The sequence below is a fragment of the Sus scrofa genome, chromosome 5 (assembly GCF_054392235.1).
Source record: "Sus scrofa isolate SSC_HxYL_T2T_F1_AM1 chromosome 5, Sscrofa_HxYL_maternal_Yorkshire_Landrace_v2.0, whole genome shotgun sequence".
NCBI classification, from domain to species: domain Eukaryota; kingdom Metazoa; phylum Chordata; class Mammalia; order Artiodactyla; family Suidae; genus Sus; species Sus scrofa.
Genome location: NC_139387.1, coordinates 13,362,499 through 13,390,460, shown reverse-complemented (window position 1 = coordinate 13,390,460; position 27,962 = coordinate 13,362,499). Strand labels below are relative to the sequence as shown.

At 45.4% G+C, this 27,962-nt stretch overlaps 1 protein-coding gene across 5 annotated transcripts in view; it reads right to left on the bottom strand.

Moving 5' to 3' along the window:
* Positions 1-27,962, bottom strand: part of LARGE1 (LARGE xylosyl- and glucuronyltransferase 1) — a 593,475-nt gene that overhangs the window by 491,696 nt on the left and 73,817 nt on the right. The window contains exon 1 of one of the 5 annotated variants that reach the window (XM_084955468.1): positions 4,331-4,627. The exons of the other annotated variants lie outside the window; for them this stretch is intronic. The gene's annotated coding sequence lies outside the window, so the exon portion shown is untranslated. Of the gene's footprint in view, positions 1-4,330; positions 4,628-27,962 lie in introns of those variants that run through there. 5 annotated transcript variants of the gene reach the window in all.

Here is a 27,962-nt window from a genome sequence, read left to right as displayed (position 1 = left end):
GCTGTAACCACCAGCCTACATCACAGCCAGAGCAACATGGGATCCGAGCCGTGCCTGCGACGTACACTGCAGCTCATGGCAACGCTGCATTCTGAACCCACTGCACGAGGCCAGGGATCAAACCCGAGTCCTCATGGATATTGGTCAGGTTCGTTACCGCTGAGCCACCACAGGAACACCTAAACTTCTGTTTTTGAGGCCTCCCAGTCTGCGACACTCTGTAACTGCAACCTTATCTAACACACCCCAAGAGGCATCAGTCTCAATTACTGTTTTTGTACCACGAGGATGCTGGAATCTCAGACTTGCCCAAGCTAGTTAGCCCCCAAGTGGTAAAGCTGGGATTTAAAAAAATCAGCTGTTTCCACCGCTTTCTAAGGATCTGACAGTTACTGAAAAATATTTACTGAGTATTTTCCATGTGCTAAGATCTTTTTAAGGTGCTAAGAATACTATGGTGACAGAAAGTCCCTTCTCTCGCGGAGCTTATGACTACAGGAGGAGATAAATAATAAGAGTCATCAAATAAATATAAAATACCTATCTTTAGAAATAAGTTGAGAGTGCAGGGAACATAAACAATTTTTTCCCTTCTTATAGTCCATAGTTTTGACAGTAAACATTTAAGCCAAACAATTAAAATTTCCTTTTTAAAAAGCTAAACCATCAAAGTGAATATTCAAAGGGAAAGTGCTAGGAGGAAAAAAAAAAAAGAGCACTGCTCATTTATTTCACTCTTTTTTAAGTAAATGAAAAAAAAAAATCAGACAGGAGCAAGTCAGAAGCCCGGAGTAAAAGTTTCCATCATGTTAATAAGCCTCAGCCACAGAGCTGTGGTTTTAGAAATGAAACAGTTAGCATTTGCTATGCAGGAAAAATTTTTCCCTCTAAAGTCTGAGGCCAAAGCCATTTCAAAGAATAACCATGCTTAGGGAAAATGGATTTTGTTTTTCTTCACTCAGAGGAGAAATCACACAATGGCTAGCACTCTCCGCCAGGGAAAAATTCTTGCAAAACTGGATGGAGCTGAATTTTACTTTATGGCTGGTGCTTAGGTGTAAATTATTATTAGATGTTTATAAGGGCTTTATGTCCGTATCATATTTTATCACCAGAGGACCGTTTATGCCATATGTGGCATCTTTAAGTGTGTTTGCACTTAACAATTCTGCACTTGTGGGGTCTGTTGCAGCAGGTGAATCTGCAAAACCCCTCTGACGGTCAAGCCCCTGGCCAGCCTGGAACTGTCTCAGCAGAGATTCCAGGCACCGCTGTCTACAACAGAGGCACTGCAACGACTGCAGGTTTCTACAACACTCCTAGACTGCACGGTGCTTTCACCGTCACATTAATTAATGCATCGATGGCATTCAAGATGGGACCAGAAATTCAATAGAATTCCCCAGGCTCGTGGATCTGAGCTGCCTAACAGAGAGGCAGGTGAGAAATGACATTTGGGGATCTGGCAATATACACCGGCCCTCGCTTGTTCATGCTATGGAACATGCTGCCACGAACTAAGTTAGAATCTAGGATTCTGAGCCCACCCGGCTTAAATACATCCCTCCAATTCTAAGCTTTGTTCTATCATCTTTAAAATAGAGAAAAACCACAACGCCCACATCATAGGTTTCAAGTGACATTGGAAATGAAATCAGGCTCTAGGCCTGGGGCCTGACACATCCTAGGAGCCCAAGTTACGCTATTTAGATGAACGCCGTCCTTGCTTCTCGGCCACAAAGATCTGGACAAGACCTGAAGTTAGGAATCACTCTCTTCTTTCTTCCAGCTGTTTTAGGCCTGGTCCAGCCTGACTTTGCAAGGTCAGGAACAGGCTCTGGAACCCCAGAAGGGATTCAGCAAAGCCCTTCAATTTGCATGCAGAACTCGTGTGTGTGTGTGTGTGTGCGCGCGCGCGCGCACGCGCACACTATACACAAACAAGCACTTCTGGGGAAGAGGTTACATTATAACAGCCTCTCAAAGGGAACCACAGCCAGAAAAGGGTGACAATGACCAGGGTGGAGTCCAGCTCTCTCCTCTTGCTCAGCCTGCTCCCTGCAGGTGGGACAGAGGTGGCGTGATGGAAGGAAAGACAAAGGAGTCAGATCGTTCAAAAGTTCAAACACTAGGAGTTCCTGTCGTGGCTCAGTGGAAATGAACCTGACTAGCATCCATGAGGACACAGGTTCGAGCCTTGGCCTCGTTCAGTAGGTTAAGAATCCTGGCGGTGCCGTAAGCAGTGGTATAGGTCACAGACACAGTTCAGATCTGGCATTGCTATGGCTGTGCTATAGGCCAGCGGCTACAGCTCTGATTCAACCCCTAGCCTGGGAACCTCCATAAACCATGGGAGCAGCCCTTAAAAGACAAAAAAAAAAAAAAAAAAGTTCAAATCCTAGCTCTATGCTCTCCTTGCTAGATGATCTTGGCAAGGCTGTCTATCCCTTTGAGCATCATGCCTCCCCAGCAATGCAGGGTCAAGGCCACCTCCTCGCAGGGTTGCTGGGGTGGTCTGATACAATGAGGAACACTTGGCATGCAGTGGTGCCAAATAAGTGTTAGACTCTCTAGTCACAGTCTCTGCTGGGAAAACAGAAGGTTTTTCTTGGCTGCTAGGAGCAAGTATAAGCTTTGCCCTCTCCACCCATTTGATGCTCCCTTGCACACCATGACCCCATGGCACCTTCACTATCCCCGTACCAGGCTAGGCTCAGTCTCACCTGTCTACACCTATAGCTCAACGTTCCCTCTATTGCCACCAAGTTCCACGCCATGCCTCGTCTCAGGTGTGTCTCTTGGTTTCAAGTGGCAGCATGGCTTCAGAAGCAAGCCACCTGGCTTCAAACATCACCTTTCTACTTCCTAGCTGGTTGCTTGAGACCAGTAACTCAACCTCTCTGTGACTCAGGTTCTGAATCTAGAAAATGGGGAAGACAGTATTATCTACTTCACTGGAAAAAAAATTAGTTAATCCCTACAAAGTGTGAGGACAAGATCTGGCACATTCTAAGTCCTAGAGGTGATTACTATCTGTGTGCAAAAAACCAGAGACTCAATGAAGCCAGCTCAGACAATGGCATTTTACTGGGAATGCTTAGAAGGCAAGAGGGAGATAGGCCCTCCATGAGCCTCAGAATAGCAGTTATAGAACGAGCAAGCAATACAGAGCCGGCAGCTAGAACCCAGGCAGCACAAGGGGCCCAGCTGGGAGAGTGCGAGCTTGGCCATGAGCTGATTCAGCTATTTCCAGTGTCCATAAGATCTGTTTCCTCCAACCTCATATCCACTACTGTATCTCCAGCCACAATGACTTTTCTCTGTCCTCTGAACAAGCCAAAACTACTTGTACCACAGGACCTTTGCACTTGCTGTTCCCTCTGCCTTAGAATGCTCTATTGTCCTCTCTTTACACAGCAGCTTATTTAAGATCCAGACTGGTTTAGGGTATCAGTAACATCTTTTTTTTTTTTAATTGAAGTACAGTTGATTTATAATGTTGTGTTAGTTTCAGGTGTACAGCAAAGTGATTCAGTTATACATATACATATACGTCTTCTAGATTCTTTTCTCTTATAGGTTATTACAAAATATTGAATACAGACTCCTGTACTGCTGTACTATGCACTAGGTCCTTGTTGGTTATTATTTTATATGCGCAGCAGCTTTATCCCAGCCTTTAGCTGTCCCCTCCCTAGAGACCTTCCCTGACCACCCAACCCCTCCCTCTGTCACCATCCACTTTCTAGCCCAGGCGAGGGGGCTAATAATAATCTAGTTTCAATTGTTTCCTTTGTAGCACTAATCTCTCAAAGAATTTTTTCCCATATTTCCTTACTCTGGAATTACAACATCCAAGAAGGCAGGACTTGCCTGCTTCTTCATGTCCTTAGAAGAACTCCTAAGGACTCATGACTATTGGCCACAAGACTCAGTTCTCCTCCTGTTTCATTTCCCGCTCCCAAGTGACTGGTTCTCCCTACATTTCTAGTCAAGATTCTTGAAAGATGCATGTAATAGCATTATCACATCAGGATACAGGTTGACACGCTGGCTCACTACCAAAGATGCTGCCCAGATTCTAGAATGGCCAGTGAGTCAGCTGCCTACCCTTAAGCCAACGCTCCCACCATCATAGGGCAGCCCATTCAACAAAGTTGGGGTCATTTCCATTAGCAGGTGCTGAAGATGTGGCAGCCCCAAGACAGTCGTGGCAAAGGCACAGAGTCTTTGTAATACCCTCTGTTCCATACAGGTGAGACCCATTTCCCCAACAACATTAGACAGTTCTCAACAGCAAGCGCTTTCGTAACCTACCCGCAGCACCTACCAGAGAAAGGCTAATCCAAACGGAGGACCAGAACCGGCTGGATGGTCAAAGGCAAAACTTGGGAGTCAGAACAAAGAGCAAAAGATAGAGACGTCCGTGAGAAGCCTTTGCAAACTCTAGAAATGTCTGGGAGCGCCCGTTCCGTAGATGACCATGAAGATCTGAGTCTTGAGGCCTCTTTGAGAAGCCACAGAAGACCTGATCCAGGTGAGAGCATCCGTATCCAACAGCTACAGGTGGGACTGAAGCCCCTGCTGGAGGCTGGAGTGGTTTCTGGATGGTGGTTTCAGGTGTGCTGAGGTGCCACGCCTCCAGTCCCGAGCCAGGAGGGCCCCTTGCAGGTATCCCTGAGTGCTGTGCAAACATCCTTGTCCATGGAGTTTCAGGACGCCAGGAGTAGGGAAGTTCTACTTTAGAACAGGGGCCATCAGGCATTTTATATAAATGGTCAAAGTACATATTCAGGCTTTGGGGGCCCTATGGTTGCTGCCAACTACTCAGCTCTGCCGTTGTAGCAGAAAGCAGCCGCAGATGAGGGAGAATGAATAGGTATGGTGGTTTGTGTGCCTGCAAAACTTTATGCGCATTGACATTTAAATTTCATGTGATCTGAATGTTTTTCTTTGCGGTTGCTTTCTTTTTCTTTTTCTTTTCTTTTTTTTTTTTCCCCAGACCAGTGAAAATGTAAATGTCATTCTTGGCTGGTGGGTTAATCAAAACCAGGTGGTAGGCTATGGTTTCACCAATCTCTGCCGACCATTCCCAATTGCTATGTCTTACCACGTGGTTGGAACATCAAGGACCTCCTGACATTCCACGCTGGGACGAGGGCTGCTGGCCTCTCCTCTACGTAGTCTTCAATGACTCAGAGCACCACGAGGATCTTACATCATGTTCGGTAACAGTTGTCCTCCAGGAGTTCCTGTTGTGGCTCAGCAGGTTAAGAATCTAACATGGTGTTCCTAGGGATTCAGGTTCGATCCCTGACTTTGCTCAGAGGGTGAAGGATCCGGTGTTGCCACAAGCTGCAGAGTAGACTGCAGATGCCACTCAGATCTGCCATTAGTGTGGATGTGACATAAGCTAGCAGCCACAGCTCCAATTTGACTCCCACCCCTTAAACGTCCATATGCCGCAGGTGTAGCCATTTAAAAAAAAAAAAAAAAAAAATTGTCCTTCTTGGCTTCTGATGAAACACCTTTGGCAGCAGATCTCACCTGCATGTCTTGCAATCGCCCATCGTGTGGGCAGACAGCTCCATCTGCTGCAAGTTCAGCCTGAGGGACCTTCCCATCGCCCTGCTACCCGCTCCAGCTGCCAGAGCTCCTGGGTGTCCCCAATCGCATCTGCCCATTCCAACCAGCCCATCTTCCCCATGACACTTCTCCACATTTTTATTGGCATCAGGGGAGGAAAAACGAAAGCAGACTGCTTCCACGAGGGCAAAATCTCTCCCGAGAACTTCTGGTGGAAAACTCTACTTTGATCTCCACATCAGCTTCAAAAATAGCTCAGTTCGCAGCCCTACCAGGAAGTCAAGAAATGACTTTGGAAAAGAAAAGGCTGTTTCCGCTAGGTGACCTGGCACAGAATGAATCCGATTATTTGTGGAATGGATGAATAAATGAGTGAACAAATAAACGTATTTTAGCGTGCCTACCCAGAAAACATTCTCCTCATTCTATCAACACTAGTCCAGATCACAAAACAGAACGTCTAGCGAGAAGATTTAGTAGCCTCAAGAATTAAAAGATGAAAGCTATAGAGACCAATTGACTCTTTAACAAAATTCTTCACTTCCCTAGAGCCAGACTGACTGCCTTAAAATCTCTCTTTTACATGAATTTTAAAAAATAAGAAAAGTGATAACTAGCTGCCTACCTAAGTGCCTTAGGTTAGAGGCACTTTCACATTCCTCACCTCTTATAATCTTCATAACAAACCCTACTGAGAAATGAGGTCTTATTTTTTCAGACAAGGTCACACAATCTTAAAGCCCAGGCCCTTTCTTTCTTTCTCTTTTTCTTTTCTTTCTTTTTTTTTTTTTTTTTTTTTTTTTTGGCTTTTTAGGGCTGTACCTGCAGCATACGGAAGTTCCCAGGCTAGGAGTCGAATCAGAACTGCACCTGCTGGCCACAGCCATGCCAGATCCAAGCCGCATCTTCAACCTACACCACAGCTCAGGGCCATGCTGGATCCTTAACCCACTGAGTGAGGCCAGGGATGGAACCCGCATCCTGATGGATCCTAGTCTGGTTTGTTACCACGGAGCCACAACGAGAACTCTGCCCAGGCCCTTTCGGCTGCACATGACATACAACTGTTCGTTCCAGTGGGATCATGAAATCACGACAGGATCCGCTGGCCAGATCATTTGAGAACATGCCTCTAAAATGTAGCCTCTGAAGTGCAGAAGAGACTGCAAACCTACAGGGGGAAAATGTAAGACACACACTCCCATCCTGACCAAGTCTGCAATTCTTTCCCACGTCATACTCAATACAAAAGTATTAGAGGCAGTTCCCTGGTAGCCTGGCGGTTAAAGGATCCAGTATTGTCACTGCTGTGGCTCAGGTTCGATCCCTGGCCCAAGAACTTCTGCATGCTATGGGAATGGCAAAAAAAAAAAAAAAAAAAAAAAAAAAAAGTATTTCAATTTAACAACATCATTGGCAAAATAGCTTGGCACCACAGGAATGAAGAGCCCTACTTTAAAAGTCTAGGAAAATTAATCAAGGCCACATACACTAAGAAAAGGATCTAAGTCAGAAATGTGAAAATGGTCCTAAAAATACATACAGAATCCTTTTGCAGTTTGACTCTCAGCCTTAAGAACTGCTTTTACATACATTCATTGAAAGTTATTTTTGGAGGCCAACTCACTTCGGCAAAGTACTGAGCCTAATATATAGTCTAATTTCTTCCTTGAGCTTTGATCTGTGGAAAGGTGTTGTTCTCTAATAAAGACAAAGTTAAAATTTGGTTTGAAAGGTTCCAGCCCATTTTCCCTTGCAGATATCAAATATCTGAGCATGGTTTTACCACGTTGAAAATGCTTTTGTATATATATTAACTTTCATCAACTTTTACAAAAATTTTAGGTAATATGCATTGTTTGTTTGTTTCTTTTTTCCTTTTCCAAATGTGTTTAAAAAAAAAAAAAAGTCTCAGGAGTTCCTGCTGTGGAGCAGCAAACATGAATCTGACTAGTATCCACAAGGATGCAGGTTTGATCCCTGCCCTTACTCAGTGGGTCAAGGATCCAGCATTGCCATGAACTGTGGTACAGATCACAGATTCAGCTCGGATCTGGCAGTGCTGTGGCTGCGGCTGTGGCTGGCAACTATAGCTCTGATTCAACTCCTAGCCTGGGAACTTCCATATGCCCCACCTATGGCCCTAAAAAGCACAAAAAAAAAAAAAAAAAAGTCTCAGAAATTGGAAGGGGGCTTCTCCAGCGGCAAGCGATAGAAAAATCAGTCTAAACAAAACAAAAAATTCAGTGTCTTAAAATCTGCAAAGCCCAAGGTACATCTGCCCTCAAGTAAAGTTTGATCTAGGTCTCCTGGATGACCTGGTCTCTCTCTATTTCTCAGCTCTGCTTTTATCCATATTGACTTCATTCCCAAATGCCAAGCTGTGGAGAGACAGCTGCTAGGTAGGATGTAGCTGAGATGTGCAGAATTACATCCTCTAAGGTTCAAGGGCAATGGAAAAAAACAGCCTCTCAACAGTCTCTACAAAATTCCCATCACATTTCATTGGCTCTGACCAGGCGATGTGCTCATCCAAATTCCTGTAGTCAGGGATAACCTGGCTCACATCGCTCACCCAAAGTCACAGACAATATCATCTCCACCAAAGTTCATGGGCTGAAGGATGGATTTCCAAAGAAACATCACGCAGGGCGAATAAACGCTGAGTTGATGAACCAAGAGGCACCCACGACAGACTATGGGACTTGCTGAAAGCCACACAGATATAAGGACACAAAATCAGAAAAGACTCAAGTACCCAAGTGCTCCAAAAATAGGGGCACATTATTTTAAAACCCAGAAAGTAAATTGCGAAAAAAGCCTTCCAAACGGAATCTCATGGTCACAAATAACATTCTAAAATATTGATCCACCGTCTGCAGAACTTCAAAGAAAGCCAAGTTCCTTTTACAAAATATACATTTTGTAAAATTAAGCAAGGTTACCATTACCTAAATCAAAATCCCTTTATAGCTCTAAATGGTTCCTCACCATCTGGAAAGTCAGAACATTGTACTCAAAAGGAAAAAGGAAAAGCTTTTTGACCTATTTTTGTCCCTACTCTAATGTACAGCCCTGATTCCTATTTAAGTACCATACAATGCATGTTATTGCGCTGGCTACTTGCAACTCCAGAATGACACCTATTATTCAGTGGGAGATTAGAATCTCAAGCAAGAGGGCCTTTTTTAATAAAAAATAAAATTAAAACGAGATTTGCCATGGCCTTTTTAATGAAACTCGTAGCTCTGCTGGCTTAGAGGGGAAATGACATATTTCTTGGGATTATTATATATTGATCTGAGCAGTGCATTTTAAAAGTTACCAATATTCATATCTTGAGAAATTGCATAATTCTTCTCCTCTAACCACAGGCACCATTCCCCCCACACACACACCTCCACAGCAGGTCTAGGCAGCCAACACATGCTCTTTCACCAGACACAAGGCACACTCTAAAATGTGACACATACAGGTAATACAGGACACTGGGTGAAGCCTGCAGGGTATGAACCAAATAAAAAAATGATTAAGGGAGTTCCTACTGTGTGGGGGGATCAGAAGCATCTCTGCAGTGCTGGGATGCAGGTTTGACCCCTACTGGACACAGTGGGTTAAGGATCCAGCGTTGCTGTAGCTGCCACGTAGGTCAAGGCTATGGTTCGGATCAGATCCCTGGCCCGGGAACTCCATATGCCGAGGGGCGGCCGAAAAAAAGAAAAGAAAATGATTCAGCCCAGCTCTGTCCAACAGAACTTTCCGTCATGACATAAAAGTTGTACGTACATGTGTGCTGTCCAATACGGTAGCCACTAGTTAAGTTAGGTGGGCTATTCAGACTGAGAAACCTGAATTTTTATTTAACTTTATTCTAGTTTTTATTTTGGGTTTTTTTTTTTTTTTTTTTTTTGGTCTTTTTAGGGCCTCACCCGCAGCATATGGAAGTTCCCAGATTAGGGGTCGAATCAGAGCTGCAGCTGCCAGCCTACACCCCAGCTACCACAACACCAGATCCGAACCGCATCTGCAACCTACACCACAGCTTATTGCAACACCGGATCCTTAACCCACTGAGTGGGGCCTGGGATTATCCTCATGGATACTAGTCGTTTTGTTATCGCTGACCCGCAACGGGAACTCCTATTCTAATTATTTTAAAGTAGCCACATGTGGCTGGTGGTGACTGAACTGGAGGGCAATGTTGCCCTTGAAATTCCTGCAGCATGTCATGATGGCTCTCTGCCACGGGCATGACCCATCCCCGCACATAAAAAAACACCTGCCGATCCCCAAATAGGGTGTTTGTTTGTGCCTCTGGACTCCTACACATGTTGCTCCTCTAGACTGGACTTAACACTCTTAGCCTGGCTGGCAGACTCTTCTTTATCCCTTAAACCCACCCCAGGTGTCTCCTCTTCTCGGAAGTCTTCCCTGATTTTCCTGCTCTCCTCCCCATTCATGACAGCCTCTGTACTGGCACGGCAGGTACGGAGGCTGTGCTCATGGTACTGCAGTGGGTTATGAGTCTGTCTTTTCCACAATGGAAAGCAGTAGATAGAGTGTGGTGGCAAGAGTGAACAAGGAAACAGCTGCCTAGTGTCAAATCCTGGCTCCAACACTTATTAGTAGCTTTATAACCTCAGGTAAGCAAGTTACAGGACCTCTGCGCTCCATGAACCATCTGTAAAAATCAAGGTTTTTTTTTTTTTTTCCCCCTCTCTTTTCTTTTCCAGCCGCACCTGCAGCATATGGAAGTTCCTGGGCCAGGGACTGAATCCAAGCCACAGCTGAGACCTACAGCAATTCCAGACGCAAGGCACCCTGTGTCACCTGCACGTGCAGCAATTCCACATCCTTAACCCACTACGCTGGGCCAGGGATCAAACCTGTGCTACAGTAGAGACAATGCTGGGTCCTTAACCCCCTGCACCACAGCAGGAACTCTGAAAATCAAGTTACTAATAGTAACTTCGTTGTGGTTTTTGCAACAACTAAATGACCAAACACAGATAAAACATTACCAGGTTGCCTGGAAAGGAGCAAGGAATTAATAACATTGAGTGAGGCCTTGTGCATTATTTCTCATTAAATTATCAGACTATACATCTTCAACAAGGTACTAGGTCTTTTTGCCTTTTTTCTTTTTATAGCTACACCTGCAACATACGGAAGTTCAGAGCTGCAGCTGCTGGCCGATGCCACAGCCACAGCAATTTGGGATCCAGGCCATTGTCTTTGAACTACACTGCAGCTTGTGCTAACTCCGAATCCTTAACCCACTGAGCGAGGCCAGGGATCGAACCCACATCCTTTCGGACACTATGTCAGGTTCTTAACCTGCTGAGCCACAGTGGAAACTCCCAGGAATGTACTAGGTCTCAGCCATCTCTGTAAGCCAGAGTCAGCAAATGCACTCAGAGTCACAGTATGCACTCATGAAAGTGTATTCACCCTCAACTGAGTTCTGAATACACTCCATAATACTCAACAGCCTTGTTCTAAATGTCAAACTCAAGAGACTAAAAAGAGATCTTAGCAGAGGCAAGGGCAGAAGAATGAGGTCTCAGATCAAAGGTATTTATGGGGGCATTTATCTCCCTATGTCCCACCAGACCCTCTCTCCATGCCCAACCTGGCCAAATCTTGACCAAAATGTTCCTGATGGAGCTAAGCCTTATCCCGAAAGTTTGGGGAGCAGTAGCACAAAGCTCAAGTGCCAGGGTCGAACATTATTATAAGGGCTATGGATCAGCAACTCTAAGCTCTGAAAACTCTGTTCCCACTACGTTCCCCTCAAAGTTCTAGTTCTTCCGTCCCCCTCTTTTCCTAAGTGGATATCTGGGTAAGTGTTGAGAGGGAACCTTCAATTTACCAAAACAGTCCTACACACCTAGATTCTAGTGGTTCTCCACCTGTGCCCCTGGACCTGAACGAGAGGGATCTTTTGAGTCCCTCTGAGGCTCCCAGGTTTCACTGAAGGCAAATAAAGATTAGCAGCAGGTGCAACAAACGTTAAAAATGATTCGTGTTCAATCTATAGGCTTTTTAGCCCATGTAGGGTCTCAAAGGGACTGCTCAGTCCCTGATTTCAGTGGCTTCCTCCTGCTACAGGGCTCCCTGGCACAGGCCCTCAGCCAGGAGGTTAAAGGGGCAACATCAGGGAGCATGGGATACACAGCAAGCGCATCTCTAATGGGGCTTTCTCCTCGGCTCCTTGTACACGCAGAATGATGTCAGCTTCCACTTCAGGGTAAAGCAGCACCAGAATGCAGGTGATGGACCTTCCTGGAGGATCCTGGGTAGGAGGTTTCAAGGATAACCAGGTGCATGACTGAGTAGTGCACGGAACATCTAACGAGAGGTCTGGGCTGGGAAATTTGTCTGCTGCTTGAATTTGGATGCATCACCTTCCCTCTCTGGGCTTCAGTTTCCTTGTATATAAAATTAGGGGGTGCTTTCCATACTGTCTTTATTTTTAAGGAGTAAAAAAGCCTTCATTTGGCCCAAATGAAATCTTATGGGAGAAACTCCAAGATATAAAACATACAAGTGGAGCAGTATATCGGTAGCATTTATGAAGTCCCACCTACTTAAGCCTCTCTCCCTATTTCAAGTTTCTTAGATCTTTCTAAGATCGAACCAAATGGGAACATTCTAGGATGTTACTGATGGTGGACCTTATGACACCTCTTGATATGGCATGGATAAAAAATGATGATTGATGATCTCCTTTTTAAAAAATTATTGTGAAAAATGCCCCCCAAAATTGAAAAATGTTCAAAACAAGAAGGAATCCCCTATATACTTAAGACTCAGCATCAACAATTACCAAGTCTTCTTTTGGCTCTATCCCACCCAGTCTCTAGATTATTTTGAAGCAAATCTCAAATGTATTACCCATCTAGTTAAAAATATTTCAATACGGTTATCTAAAAGATAAAGATTTTGAAACACTACAAGTCAGTTTCATGATCACACTAAGAAAAAAAAAGGCATTAATTCTTCAACATCATCTGACATCCAAGGTCACTGCTCCACGATGCTTTTTCTCTTATAATTAATTTAATGAAGAACTGAGTCATGTTTCTATAGAGTTTCCCACTGCCTGGATTTTCATAATCGCTTCTCTGTTTATCATTTAATAAAAGTCCTGCCCTCTCTATTTCTGATGATTTCAGAGTTAGATCCAGGATCCTGACTATATTCAAGTTCCATAAGAAAGCACATAACATATAGTTGTTTCACTTTTGTATTGTTGGCAGCCTTTGATGGCTACTTTGTATATCAGATTTTTTTTTTAGCTTCTTATGTAACTTCCAGAATGTTTCATACATAAACACACAAGGTTTTGTTTTAAATTTTTACCCAAATTGCATTAAACCCTGCTACATGTGCAGCATATGGAAGTTTCCAGGCTAGGGGTTAAATTGGAACTACAGCTGCCAGCCTACACCACAGCCACAGCAACAAGGGATCAGAGCTACATCTGTGACGTACACCACAACTTATGGCAACGCCAGATCCTTAACCCTCTGGGTGAGGCCAGGAATCCTCATGGATACTAGTGCGGGTTTGTTTCCGCTAAGCCACAAGGGATCTACCCTACTACTGTTCTGAAACCTTTTATTTAACAATGTGAGATTATTAATTTTTTAAAAATTGAAATTCTGTAAGATACGCTTCACATATTAATAAATAATTTAAATTTTGGCATATGTCCAGAATAGTGCTTATTCTATTATATTCCATATATATATAAAGCTATGTGTGTGTATATACAAACACATGTATACACATATATATCCATAGTGCTTTATATATAAAGCAACTGATAAACAGTTCTTTTTTTTTTTTTTTTTTTTTTTTTTTTGGCTTTTCAGGGTCACACCGCCAGCATATGAAGGTTCCCAGGCTAGGGGTCTAATCAGAGCTATAGCTACTGGCCTACACCACAGGCACAACAACTCGGGATCTGAGCCATGTCTGAGACCAACACCACAGCTCATGGCAACACTGGATCCTTAACCTGCTGAGTGAGGCCAGGGATGGAACCTGTCACCTAATGGTTCCCAGTTGGATTCGTTTCCGGTGCACCACGATGGGAACTCCATGATAAATAGTTCTTGAAATAATAAGCAAAACTAGTAATCCAGTGGATTTCTAAGACGTAGTGGTATACTCTCAATTCACACAAGAGATTAATTAATTCACACCAGATGTACTGTGTGACACACCCAAATCTTCTAAAAATGTCCACTGGCTTCTCAGATTATACATTAGGAAAAGCCAAGCAAATCCTATGCCTCACATCACATTTGGTCTTTTTTCTTTCATTAACCAACTGCCTAAAACCCCGCATGACTCCATCTTTTACTGCCTTAACTCCCCCATTCATCAGTTTTCTCCTCCCCTAAATAGCCTAAGCATAAACCACAGCCCCCGATCAATAATCAAACCAGTAATTCCTGCCGCCCCCACTAATGCTAACTGGCGGTTACAAAATTAGCAGCTTGTTTCTATGTAGCAGAATCTAAAGGACCCAAAACGATCAATGTCACCGTTTCACTGCATGACTTGGAACTTGCTGTGGCGAGAAGCAGCCACTCCCTACAGTCAATTAATCGTCTCACGGAAGAAGCCAGTGACATGAGCAATCAAAACTAAATCAGGCAACATAGTGGTTTTTTTTTTTTTTTAAGTCCTCTGTAGGCTTTCTTTTTTTTTTTACACTAGAAGGATACTAATGCCTGAATCTGCCCTGAAAGCTGAGAGTATAAACAGTGGGTGTTTATCCAGAAAAGATTAATCAAAACTCTCCCACCCAGTCTATCTCAGATTCCCCAATATTTTTCATTACAAACATATTTACAGCTAAAATACAAAGTATCTATGAAGGGGAACAAGATGGCGGCTAAGTGGTTTCAGAACTGGTTCAGAGGCTGGAGGAAGCATTGGAATAAGAACCGGCACGGCTTGAGAGTTTTCAGCCAGCAGTTCTATTATTTCTCCTTCCTACTCCTCAAGAGCCCCTGAATCACTCAAAGGGAGAACCATTCCCTCCAGGATTAAGGAAGAGAAGGAAAGAGGCCCTTTATAACCTGTCCCCATGGCAGGAGCCCACCCCTGCCAGGTTCTGCCTCTGGTAGACAAGGGAAGAGGCAAACCCTGAAGCCACATGGAGACAAGGGTGCCCGGTGCTCCTTACATGCTGCCAGGCACTGGGTCTTTGTCCCATGGTCTCACCGAAGGCGTGCCTGCCCATGATGGATCCCCGGTTCTGAACAAACTGGTATTCAACTGGCTACTTCGAGGAGGATCCCCTGGGTCCATCCAGAGGGACTTGGCTTCAGGTCCTCCGTCCACCCCTAACTAGGCTCGAGCAAATACCTTATCTCAGACACCATTTCTGGTCTCCAAATCAGAGGACTGTATTCATGACCTACTAAGGTTTCTACCAAGGATTAAAAAGGCTAATCACATGATTAAAGGCTGATTCCTGGAGTTCCCCTGTGGCTTAGTGGGTTAAGGATCCAGTGTCGCTGCTGTGGCTCAGGTTCGATCCCTAGCCTGGGAATGTTTGCATGCTGTGGGTGCAGCCAAATAAAAAGGTGGATGCTAATTCCTTTCTTCTCTACCTCACTCCACCCCTTTTCACTCACTCTGCACCAATAACGACATGGCCTTGGAGTTCCCACTGTGGCTTAGCAATAACAAACCCAACTAGGATCCATGAGGATGCAGGTTTGATCCCTGGCCTTGCTCAGTGGGTTAAGGATCCGGCATTGCCATGAGCTGTGGTGTAGGTCACAGACGCGGCTCACATCCCACGTTACTGTGGTTGTAGCAGAGGCCAGCAGCCGTAGCTCCAATTTGACCCCTAGCCTGGGAACCTCCATATGCTGCAGGTGTTGTCCTAAAAAAGTAAATAAATACTATGGCCTTCAAACAGGGACCTCACCTCTTCTAACCTGCATTTTTCCCTCTAAAAGAAGATGGTACTAAATAAACAATAGCTTGGATGTTCTAGGATTATCTCTAAGGACACAGGGAGCAATCTTTTTTTTTTTTTTTTTTTTTTTTTTTTTAATTTTCCCACTGTACAGCAAGGGGGTCAGGTACAGGGAGCAATCTTAAGGCTTCAGAATTTAAGGTCAGAAGGACCTAATTCAAATCTAGGATATAAAACCTAGGGACGGTGAGTGGGTAATCCAGCCACTCTATGCCTCAGTGTCCTCATCTGCAAAAGGGGATCATAATGGCTTGGTTGTAAGCACTAGAGCAACACGGCACAGGCTGGATCCAGTCTGGTATCCAGCACCAGAAGTGGGAGGTGGCGGTGGTGTCATCATCATCAACTTCAGCAGCCTCACCATCGTCATCATCACGTTCTGCAATCCCACAGGACGATCTCTTCCCCCCTGTAATGCAGGGAAGGCCCTCGAACCTTATTTGCAAGGATAATCCGGTTAATAGTTTCCAATTTAAATCCTTGCGCAGTTCAGGCTGACTCCGAGCGGAAGGGTAGGGTAAGCGGGTTCAAGGTGGCAGCAGGATCCTGGGCCCCTCCCTCGCCTGGTGGAGGGCGGGGCTTTGGCGGCTCCCCCAGGGCAGCTTGCCCCTCCCACCACGCTCCTGTGGCCAAGACCCCACCTATAACCTAAGGGTTTTTTTTTTTTTTTTGACTTTTTGCTATTTCTTTGGGCCGCTCCCGCGGCATATGGAGGTTCCCAGGCTAGGGGTCGAATCGGAGCTGGAGCCACTGGTCTACGCCAGAGCCACAGCAACTCGGGATCCGAGCCGCGTCTGCAATCTACACCACAGCTCACGGCAACGCCGGATCGTTAACCCACTGAGCAAGGGCAGGGACCGAACCTGCAACCTCATGGTTCCTAGTCGGATTCGTTAACCACTGCGCCACGACGGGAACTCCCTAAAGGGTCTTTAATACATACTCCACCCTAACAAGCCCACATTTGCTGAATGGTAATGACCAGGTTCCTATGGCAACCCTCCTTTCTAAAGTGGGGGTAGGGGAAGCCGAGGGATCACTAAGCACCAGCTTGTGTGGCGTGAAGTACCTGGAAACTGCATGTGATTTTTTTTTTTTTTTTTTTGTCTCCACAAAGAGAGGAAGGCCTTACCCTTTGACAGCACATGACTGTTTGTAAAGTTTTCTCACGGATGTAACCTACTTTATGCAAGAGGAGGAGTTGACTCTATTTTTACAAAGGAAGAACCTAACAATTAGAGTTGTTAAGAACCCCTAGGCAGTAGTCAGGGTAAGACCTTGGGTCTCTAGACTCCCAAATCAGTGCTCTTCTGGAAACCGGCACTGCCTCCTAAATCCACCTCTCCTCTATCAGCCCAGCTCACTAGGCTTTTCCCTTTTGTCTTCAAGCCTTGAGGCATGAACCCCTCAACCCCTGCATCTGTGCTTTTTCTCACATCCTGGTTTGTTTCAACAACCAGCAAGGGTTATGTAGGACTTAGCCCTGTAATTCATCTGTGCACCCTTTAAGGCAGGGCTCATGCTAAACATAGTTTGATGTCTATTAAATAGCAACCATCTAGGTTCACAGTACCAACCTCTTAAGGTGATTCGAAGAATTCATGGTTGCTTCATTCAGGTAACACAGAGGAAGCTCTTAGAAAGGTCAGGTTATAATTCTCATCACCATCATTATTAACCAACAGCATCACAATGTTACAGCTAATAAAACTGAGGTTCGGGGCTCTGTATCTTGCTCAGGGTCACAGAGCAGGTAACCACTGCAGCGGTGGCGGGGGGATTCCAAGGTGCCACCTCTACTTTTTTAGAGTCTCCACAATGTACAACATGCAACAAGTGCTTAGTAATACCCAGAAACTGCTGACGATGACACCTGTAAGGAGAGTCATCTGGTCAACCCCCTCATTTTGGCGATGAGAAAACTCAGGCCCAGCAAAGAACCCATCTGTTCAGTTTGTTTAGCTAGTAAGACACTTGCCCCTCAGTATCCACTGGGCATAGGTTCCAGGACCCTTGCTCCCCTAAGATACCAAAATCTGCTGTGCTCAAGCCCTAATGTAATAAAACGGCCTAGTGTCATCGGCCTTCGTCTCTGCACATTTGGCACATGCACGTTCAACCAAGTGCAGATGGAAGATTGAAATTCGATCCACACTTGGTTGAATTCTCACGGATGCGGAACACGCAGATAGGGAGGGCGGACTGCAATAACCTACAGATGCCCACTTACAAAGTTTTATTCACCAGGATACATGGGGCTGCAGCCTCCAGCCAGAGGCCACCAGGAACTCAGCTGGAGTGAGACAGTGTTCGCCTTATGCCACAGAGAACCTGGGTATCTCAACAGAGGATGTTGGGGGTGCTCTTGATATGATCTGGGTTTTTGCTCTGTGATTTGGGGGTGGGTTCAAGGAGGTTCTGCTCTGGAAGGTGCAGTCATAAAGCAGGAAATCTGTGCCCAGGTAGCTGTGAACACTCACCTAGGAGGCAGCAGGTAGAGAGCTGCCCAGGAGTTCCCATTGTGGCTCAGTGGTTAACAAACCCAACTAGCATCCATGAGGATGCAGGTCCGATCCCTGGCCTTGCTTAGTGGGTTAAGGATCCAGCGCTACTATGAGCTGTGGTGTAGGCCAGCAGCTACAGGAAGAGAGCAGGGCTCTGGCTGTAACTGGTCACAACACAGCAGTCAAGTGATCTGGCAGAGGCGGATGTTTGGTCAGTTCTGCCAGGACCACACAGTGTTCTCGTTTTTATCTGTGCTCCGTCTTGATATGGAGTGGTCTTGTTTTTGTCTTGTTCCATCACCATCACAGAGTGACCTTGTCACGGGTCAGCGCGCTGTGAAATTCTTCCTGTCCAATAGGAGAACACCAGGACCCAGCCATCAGAGCCGGCCCAGCTCCAAGCCGACAGCAGCCACGAGTTGCTGGGGAGTTGTGTTTTTCGTTTGCTCAGGAATTTATTCAACTATTCCCAATACCTGTTTGCGGAGGACAATTTCAAGGGTGGGGAGTCCTCAGTGCAACATAAGTAAAGATCCCAACCCTTAATGAAGTAACATTCCAATGGGGGAAAGAGATAATTAAAAATAAACATACGACATTAAAAAAAATTCTACAGTATGTTGGAAGGTGATAAGTGTTATTAAAAAAAAAAAAAAAAAAAGAAGAAGAAGAAAGAGAAGAGCAGAGCCAAGGGGATCAGGAATGTGGGCAGAGGTGGCGATAATAAGCAGGATGGCCAAAGGAGACCGTCTCCATATGAAATTTGAAAGGGAGGTGGCCATGAAAATGAGCATCCTTGTCCCAGTTCAGAAATGAGACAGGTGAGACCTTGAGAGTTTTGGGAATGTGTCCAAGACTGCCAGCAATGCCACTGTGGAACCAGGGAGCACCGGGGTCTCCAGACCCTCTGCCCCAATCTGCCTTTCAACAATAAACCTGACCCCAGGTCATCCTGGTGCAGGACGGAAAGCAGGAATGAGTCCAGGCTCCCTGGGTGGAAGCCTGAGGTCTGAAACCTGGAAGAACCTCGGCTTTCTCACTCGCACACAGGCTTTGGACACATCTGTGCATCCAGACTGCAGGGGATCAGCAGATGCCCCCCAAAAAGATGCCACTCTGGCATCAGGACAATCTGAACAGAAGGCATTGAGAAAAAGCTGACAGAGGATGAGGTCTCTGCCCTCACCCCATCTGCCCAAGAGCAGGGCATCAACCCCCCTATGAAGCTGCCCCCTCTTCCAAAATCAGGGAGGAGGCAGAACATCCTTATCATCAGAGTTGGAGATGGTACCCAGAAGAATCAACATAAACAAATCTTTTTTTTTTTTTTTTGGTCTTTTTGACATTTCTAGGGCTGCTCCAGTGGCACTGGAAGTTCCCAGGTTAGGGGTCCAATCGGAGCTGTAGCCACTGGCCTACGCCAGAGCCACAGCAGCCACAGCAACGTGGGATCCGAGCCGCGTCTGCAACCTATACCACAGCTCACGGCAGTGCTGCATCCTTAACCCACTGAGCAAGGCCAGGGATCGAACCCGCAACCTCAGGGTTCCTAGTCAGATTCATTAACCACTGAGCCACGACGGGAACTCCAACATAAATAAATCTGTTAAATAAACTTTCGTGCCCTTTCTTTCTGCATATATTTACCTTCCCACAATTTACTGCTCCTAAAACATCCAAAAAGTCCTTGCCTTTGTCTTGTCACTTCTCTACAAATGTATAACCCTTTGTCAGAAAAGTATACAAGGCTTCCATCCTAGCTGCTGCTTTTTTCTTTTTTTTTCTTTTTGGCTGCACCCTGTGGCTTGTGGAACTTAGTTCCTGGGCCAGGGATTGAACCTATGCCACAGCAGCGACCCAAGCCACTTAACCACTGAGCCACAAGGGAACTCCTACTTTCTCTTCTTTCTAGGACACCTTGTCCACCCACCTCTGTGCCAGGTGGGTAAAACTTGTAACATTCAATAAAACTGATATATTTTTCTCCCATGAATCTGGCAGTGATTTTTCCCCTGGTAGAGTTCCAACCTACTAAGACATTACGCTGTGCAGCCAGGCGATCTGCTAAGCACTTCACACGTGATCCCAGTGACCTCCCAGATCCTGGTCCAACCGTTAACCTCGTTCAGCAGAGGACCCAAGGCTATAAACAGTGAAGCCCCTGTTCAGTGTCACATAGCTGGTAAGAGGTGGCGTCTGTTTTCAAACCCAGGCTGCATAATTCCATAGCTGTAACTGATCTGCGAAACAGTACACTCCAGTATAATGTTTACAGATAGATGTGTGTATATACAATCCCTAGTAATATCTGCTGCACCGAGTTATGATACTAGATAAGTATGCCCAAGGCAGCAAGGACGTCTTCCTTCCCACAAAAGCCGCATTGGAAAGAGTCTGGTGCCAAAGCATGTTCACAAGGACAGGACTGGAGGTTGTGTTCTTTATCCTCAGAACCTGCTTTGGGGTAAGCACCAAATAATCACTGGATGGATGGATGGATGGATAGACGAATGGATGATGGATGGAAGGAGGAATGGACGAATGCATGCATGGATAAATGAATGGATGGATAGGTGAATGGATGGATAGATGATGGACAGATGAATGGATGATGGATGGATGAATGGATGGATGAACGCATTTCCTTCTGCACTTTGCTCTCAACCCTCCAGGGACCAGCCCCACTCCAAGACCACCTCGTGGTTTAGCTGTGGCCAAGGGAAGACAAGTGTCAGAGTGAAACCACTCCTCAGCATGGCCCCAACCTGAGTCCCAACCATGCAGGCAGGAGGCCCGCAGTCCTCCAGCACAGCCTCACCAAACATTCCCTTTAGAGGCTGAACAAGAAGATTAAGCTGTTACTTGACTCTGAAATCTATCTCAAAAAAAAAAAAAAATCACACTCAAATAACGAACATAAAGTTATAGTTGATGAATGCAATTACCAATGCGCTTTTTTTCTTTAAGGACCTTGCACTGAACACAAAAGACAAGCCATGAAGGACTGGTTGGGAAGATCTGCCAACTATAAAACAAATTTGAAAACAAATGCTATTAACTACTTCAGCAGTTGCCAGCAAAGAAAAAAAAAAAAGAATGTGTCCTTGGAGCCTTCGTTTCAGTTTCTCATGAGAAGGCCTCTTTTCAGATCTCCAGGGCTGCCCTTTCACCCATCTGCTCACATCAGCCCTCTCTATCATGTCCCTTATTAAAAAAAAAAAAAATCCAGTAAATCCCCCAACACTCTAATCAAGCCTCTGAAAGGTAACCTTTACAGAAAAGAGACCACTTGATAAATTCCAGGAAAGTGAAAATAAAACATAATGGGAAAGACAGTCTCATCCTCAAGGTTAATGACAAAGGAAGAGTAAATCACTCCCCCCCGCCCCCAAATGTCTCTGGTTTATTTTTTTTAAGAGGCCAGTCTGACAAAGATGCCCTTTGTTACTGGTCTGAGTAAGCACAGAAGGAATCTCAGGGGAGACAGCTGTGACTTACACATATAAACCAGAGAGGTTGGCTTTTGAAATCATCTTTTATATATTTACCAGGGACACAGTTAAATATACAGGATGTGCCAAGTAGCTACAAGGGGCTGGGGGAGGTGCTGTGATGGCACCATGTTGCAGCAGGAAGGCTCGTGCTCACCTAGCGGAGGGCCTGATCAGGAAGATGCACCTCGGAGAAAAGGGACCCCTGCTACACCGCTGGTGGGAAGGTAAGTTGGTGCAGCCGCTATGGAAAGCAGTACGGAGGTCGCTCAAAAAACTAAACTGCCATATGATCCAGCAATCCCACTCCTGGACATCTATCCAGACAAAACTCTAATTTGAAAAGAGACATGCACCCTAGGTTCACAGCAGCACTATTTACAACAGCCCAGACAAGCTAAACGTCCATCCACAGATGAAGAGATGAAGAGACGTGGTACACACACACAATGGAGTATTACTCAGCTATCAAAGAGAATGAAATGACGTCATCGGCAGCAACAAGGATGGACCTACAGGTTATATACTAAGTGAAGGAAGTCAGAACACAAAAGACAAATGCCATATGACATCACTTATATGTGGAACATAAAAAAAGATACAAAATAGCTTATTTATAACATAAACTCACAGATTTCCAAACCAATCTTCTGGTTACCAAAGGGGAAACCATGGGGGCTGGGGAAGGGAGAAATAGGAAGGATACAAATAACACAAACACACTAATGTATAAAACAGATACTTAACAAGTACCTGCTACATAGAACAGGGAAATCTACTCAATAGTGTGTAATCACCTATACAGGAAAAAAAAGTGGATGGATGGATGGATGGATGAAAGCATTTCCTTCTGCACTTTGCTCTCAACCCTCCAGGGACCAGCCCCACCCCAAGACCACCTCGTGGTTTAGCTGTGGCCAAGGGGAAACAAGTGTCAGAGTGAAACCGCTCTCAGCATGTCCCCACCTGAACATATCTAGGTGTAAAATGATTTACTATGCTGCACCCCCCAAAACAAAGACAGCCTTGGAAGTCAACCATAGTCTAATAAAAAAAACTTTTAAAAGACAAATACCATATGATATCACTTATATGTGGAATCTAAAATATGATAAAAATCACATTTGTGAAACAAAAACAGACTCACAGATATAGAGAATACACTTTTGGTTGCCCAGGAGTGGAGTAGGGGAGGGAAGGATGGGGATTTGGGGATTAACAGAGGTAAATTAATATATTTGTATTTATGTATTTATTTATTTCGCTTTTCAGGGTCGCACCCACGGCATATGGAGGGTCCCAGGCGAGGGGTCAAATCAGAGCTACATTTGCCAGCCTATGCCAGAGCCACAGCAACGCGGGATCGGAGCTGTGTCTTCGACCTACACCACAGCTCACGGCAATGCCGGATCCTTAATGCACTAAGCAAAGCCAGGGATCGAACCCGCAACCTCATGGTTCCTAGTCGAATCTGTTTCTGTGGCGCCACAACGGGAACTCCATAAATTAATATATACATAGGAGGGTAAACAACAAGGTCCTATTGTTGGAAAAGAATATGAGTAAGTATATATATGTGTGTACATATAATACGTATATGTATCACTGAGTCACCTTGCTGTGCAGAAGAAATTAACACAACATTGTAAACCAACTACACTTCAATAAAATTTTTTTAAAAAGAAGACACACCTCATACCAGCTAATGGGGGCATTGCGGAAGTGGAGGAGGAGGACCATGAGGCATCCAGCAGAGAAGGGGGAGTCTGAGGACGGGAAAGTCCTTCTGGAGGTGATGCTTCCGCTGAGTCAAAGGATGGATGGAGGTGAGGGGTGGAGTGAGCACTAAGAAGACCCTGACAATTGGCTGGCCACTCCATTTGTCCCCTCTGTACCCAACACAGAATCAGGAAAGAGACCCAAAGGTCAGCGAGCCCCTCGTTCTTAACCAGGGCTGCACAGGAGAACCACCGGGAAACTCTGCTTTCAGAATGCACATGCCAAGCTCCAGACATAATGCATCAGAATTTCAGGAGCAGGGCTTGGTCATGTGCTTATGGGAAAGGGCCCCAAGGAACTTCTGATGAGTAGCCCCCCCTTTAGGAACCACTGCCCAACACATTATCTCATTTTTCAAAGTGGGGCCAATCAGGTGTAGAGAGGGGATTCCTTATTCCACTGTCATTCAATGAATACGTATGCCGTATGCCCCTGGCAACACAAGACTGAGTAATACAAAGATACTTGCCTTCATTAAACATTTTTGCTCACTGAGTTCTTGCAGCAACACCACGGGATATTATTCTCGCCCCATCTTCTTTTTTTAAAGATAAAGAAACTGAGGCATAAAGCTTAACTGAACCCAAAGAATCAATAATGGAGTGAGGATTTAGCCTAATCTGTCTAAGAAGCATCTTTCATTCCAGGGCTGCTTAAGGAGGGGGGCCGCCTGTGGACCCCTGGGGGATGAGCGTAAGGAATGGCCTCTGTTTTTAGGAGCAGAGACAGAGCCAAAGTGGGGGGAACTGTAGAGGAGTGCTCTGTGCCAGACTTCCACTGAAGAGATTCCAGAATGTTCCAGAGTCATGGTTGCAACTGAGAGGGTCTCAGTGAAGAATAAACCAAGAGGCTAAAGAAAATAAAGCCTCTGAGGTCTCTGCAGAGCCAGGAGCTCCTAGAAGTGATAAAGACATCTGCTGATCATCACCAAAGAGAACAGGACACAGAGGGAAATGGATAAAGAAGATGTGGTGTATACATGCAAATGGAATACTACTCAGCCATTAAAAAGAATGTAATAACTCCCTCTGCAAATTTTTTGCAAGGAAGAATGATATTTTATCAGGGCATGATTTCATGCATCTGTTGGACAAGCTTCAAACCAAATTTCCCTGTATCAAAATTCTCTAGGATGGATCTAGAGATTATCATCCTAAGTGAAGTCAGTCAGAGAAAGACAAGTATCATATGATATCACTTCTATGTGGAATCTAAAAAAATGATACAAGTGAATTTATTTACCAATCAGAAACAGACTCACAGACGTAGAAAACAAACTTACAGTTACTAAAGGAGCAAAGAGGGAAAAATTAGTAGAAGTTTGGGATTAGCAGATAGACACTACTAGATAGAAAAGAGACACAGACCTACTGTACAGCACAGGGAACCACAGTCAGTATCTTGTAATAAACCATAGTGGAAAAGAATGTGAAAAAAGACTCTGAATCGCTTTGCTGTACGCCTGATGTTTAAATCAACTATACTTCAATTTTAAAAAAGAGAGAGAAAGAGGAAAAGGCATCCCATTGGCACTGGGACTTAGAATCACTTCTGGGTCAACATGAGGAAGGCGTTCTGTCTGCTGTGATGGGAGAACCAGAATTGAGCTTTGAACTCACAGGCGTTTCCATGGGGATCTAATAAAACTCTGAAAACGCTTCTCATCTTACCTGGCCATGACAGGTGCTCTACAACTGGCTGATGCCTCTGAACGAGTTTCTAAATGCAGTTTCTGAAAAACAGTCAAGGTCCCTCTAAGGTTAGCTGTCTGATGAATCTGTCATTATCTTCACCGTCCAAGTTTTGTTTTGCCAAGAGCAAGCAGAAAAGGCAGACAAAGCATCTCAAGTCAAAGTTTATGGGGCAGATGGAGTCTGGCGACCTCTGGGAGCTCACCTCACTGCCCACAGGCCTCCTTTGTTCTAAGCTGATTGCAAAAGAAAGACCCCCCTGGAAGGCAGGAGAAAATCCATTACCAGCTTTGGATACTCAAATAGCAAGGAAGCCCCAAATGCTGGAGTTCAATAGATCAGAGCAATAAACGAACCCCAGTGGACACAAAATCTAAGAAATGCAGTCAGTGAAAGGTACAGCTAAAGTAAGCATCCAAGGGTGGCTTCTTAGGAAACACACTAAGGAAACATTCACCAAAACACTGAAATCTTTCTTCTAGTTGAGATGTAAATGCTAGCAGTTGGTAATTAACACTCTCTTTTTTCTTCCTTCCTTCCTCCCTCCCTCCCTCCCTCCCTCCCTCCCTCTCTCTCTCTCTCTCTCTCTCTCTCTCTCTCTCTCTCTCTCTCTCTCTCTCTCTCTGCTTTTTAGGGCTGCACTTGCGGCATATCGAAGTCCCAGGTTAGGGGTCACAGCCGTAGCCACAGCAAGTGCTCAGAGCAATGCCACATCCCCAAAGCACTGAGGCCAGGGGATCGAACCCACATCCTCCTGGATACTAGTGGGATTTGTTTCTGCTGCACCACAACAGGAATTCCAACTCTCCTAGTTAAACAAAACACTTAACTATACATAGAAAATGAGAGCAGATCGGATTGGACAGAAAGTCTGGCATATTCCAAGGAGAGCTTGCCCAGGCCACCATAAGCCCGACGACTGGGCAATCCATTTATCAGGCCTTAAAAAAAAAAACTCCAAGCCTCAAGGGAACTATCTACCTGTGCAAACTCAAACCTATAGGATGATAATAATGTTATATTACCATACTTGTTCATTTCAGAATGGCATCCCAAGATAGTCAGATTTTATTTTGTCTATTCTATTCTGTTCTTTCTGGCCGCAGCGTGCAGCAGCCTGATGCGGGATCTCAGTTCCCAGACCAGGGCCTGCACCTTCGCCTCAGCGGTGAAAGCACCAAATCCTAACCACTAGACCACCAGGGAACTCGCGATCATCAGTTTTTAAATGCGGAGAGAAAGGCAAGAGCTTTACAGGAACCCAATGAACTGGGGCATAGCCAGTACATAAAGAAAGTACATTTGGGGGACAATCATGGGCACCCAGAGAATATAAACAAAAAGCCTTCACTTCTGGCTTCCCAGATGTAAACTGGATCCCCACAAGGTTTCTGGAAGAAGTACTGTCCAAGCAGGGATTCAAAAAAGAGTCCAAAACCACCTCAGGCTTAGCAAGAGCCAGGTGGGTGTACTTCCCTGGCCAGAAAGGGCCAGACTTCAAAAGCATGGGGAACCTGCAGGTCCTGGAGGTCATGAACTGCACTGTTCAGATGACCTGTTCCCAGACAGGACCCTGGGAGGCCTCCCCAGAGTGGACCCCCGCTCTTGACCTCCACCTGGGTTTTTAGCTATAGAAAAACTTTAGTCAAAGAATCAATTTAATCAGAGAAGGAGAAAATATAGAGAAAAAGGAAAACAGTCAAGCAAGGCAATTATGACAGTCAGTTTAGCCATTCGACAAAGTCAAGGACCTTTAGTTCTTCAAAGACTGTAGCTGCTCTTCTGAGCCATGTCCTTGGAACTGTTTTGCAGGTGCTGAGGCCCCCACCAGGTGGAGGAAGTCAACTGAACGCTGCCCACAAGCATGTTCTGGACGGGCTGGAACCAGAAGGCTGATGATGCTGAGTCCCCATCATCTCACCACCCACCAATCAGGAAAATGTCCACGAGCGAGCACACCCTGCAGCTCCACCACTATGAGTCCTCACTACCCCTTTTGGGGTGGGGTGGGGCGCACAGTCTTTGAGGCGCTAGCCTGCTGTGCTCCCCTCTTTGTCTGGCAATTAAAGCTACTTTTCTTTCCTTTCTTTTCTTTTCTTTTTTTGGTATTTTTAGGGCTGCCCTCATGGCATATGGAAGTTCCCAGGCTAGGGGTCGAATCAGGGCTTCAGCTGCCACAGCCACAGCAGTGTGGGATCTGAGCCGCATCTGTGACCTACACCACAGCTCATGGCAACACTGGATCCTTAACCCACTGAGCGAGGCCAGCGATCAAACCCTAGGCATCATGGATACTAGTCCGGTTTGTTACTGCTGAGCCACGAGGGGAACTCTCCAAAGCTACTTTTTCTGTTTCCTCCAACTATCTCCACATTTCTATTTGTGCAGAGGCAGCTGATGTTTCAGCAACAAGCCCAGAGCAGAGGAGGGATGGTCCCACACTCGTCCCATGAGGCAGAGCCAGGGCCAGAGACCAGCCATCTTCTGCTCTTGCTGTCCCCCCCGCCCCCGGGACTCCTCAGAACCACCTGCAGAGCCACTGCAGAAGCTCGGGTAGAAAAGCAGCCGCCGGATTTCAGGAGGAATGTGAAAACCCTCAGCCAACATTTCTAGAACTTTCCCCATTGGCCCCTTTACAGAAAACATCATTCCCTCATGGAGCAACGTCTCGGCTCCTACAACCACGAGACTTCAGCTGCAAAACGAAATCAAAGTCCAGTCATCACATAGAGGCCTGGGGTTAAACGCAGCTGTGTGACCTCGGATTAATACACCTGCTATTTCAGCAATAAGCCCAGATGGTCCCAAGAAGACATGGACAAAAGGGGTAAATAAACAAACCCAAGTGTTCATGGACAGATGAATGGAGAAACACAGCCCGGTCTCTACATGCCAAGGAATA